This window comes from Gorilla gorilla, chromosome 21 (genome assembly GCF_029281585.2).
Source record: "Gorilla gorilla gorilla isolate KB3781 chromosome 21, NHGRI_mGorGor1-v2.1_pri, whole genome shotgun sequence".
Lineage (NCBI taxonomy): Eukaryota > Metazoa > Chordata > Mammalia > Primates > Hominidae > Gorilla > Gorilla gorilla.
In genome coordinates, this window is record NC_073245.2 from 33,475,025 (window position 1) to 33,476,154 (window position 1,130).

A 1,130-nucleotide genomic window follows, 5' to 3' on the forward strand; every position below is an offset into this window, starting at 1 on the left:
GCTTTTTGTCCGAGGGAGATGCCAGTGATTTCTGTGCAGCAGAAAAGATCTCCCCAGATGCTGTGTGGATTTTCTGCTCTTTAGGAACTGAACCAGTTATGTAACTGACCTGGGATTTCCCCTCATGCCCAATAACTATGACTCCTCCAGTTCTCCTTCAGCTAGTATTGCCCATTGCTGGTTGTCTCTTTACAGAGTTGAGGGAATCAGACGCTCCTTCTGTGTTTGTAAGTAGTCTAGGTTTATAACTTTCTGAAAATTACCCTATTGCAGTCTCCATGTGAATCCCCCAAAGTTCCCCACAGTCCAGGGCATCAGGTTTGTCCGATGGATTCAGGGCCTGCTGCCTTCCCTCCCTCCCTCTGCCCCATCCTTTGTTGGGTCCCCACAGGGAGACTGAGGCACGCCTCCTCAGAGGCCTACGCTCGCTATGGAGGGGACAGGGTGAAGGGTGTGAGTGATACACAGAAAAATGGCTAAGAGATGTCTTTGATGGACATGCACCTTGGCCCCTTGTGTAGGGGCTTGGCAACTGCAGGGTCACCTGGGAGTCAGCTGGGGTCCAGAGAAGGCGACACTGAGAATGTACTATTTGGATCCTGCCCAGGGAAGAGAGCAAGTGCTCAGACGCTGATGATGGCCCCCCTTTACCAGATAGGAACATTTTTGGTCATGAACTTATGATGCCTGAAGACAATAAAATGAGCATCATGTCCCTGGAGCAATCACTGTTCCTTTTTTCTGGTTCCAAACTCCTTCAGATTCCTTGTTTTTAATAATACACCCGCATCCTCAAATACAGAGACATTCTGAGTGAGCTGCTGGGGGCACCTTCTGTGTGGACACGCCGGTTTTCTGCTTTGCTAACCATATTCCTGGAGGCTTTGTCACCTACACCATGCTGTAGCTTGACCACCCAGGTGAAGCTGATAAAACTCCAAATCTGACAGTTCAAGACTCAGTGACTGAGCCCTGTTCCAGAAGCAAGGTGACAGAACCTCAGGGCATGGAGGTAAAAGCCACACCTGCTTGTGGAATTTTGCCTTGACTTCCATTGTGGATGAAACTAGCTCCACTGGTGTGGCCACAGAAGCCACCTAAAAGCCAGCACTTACTGAAATGTCCAGGAA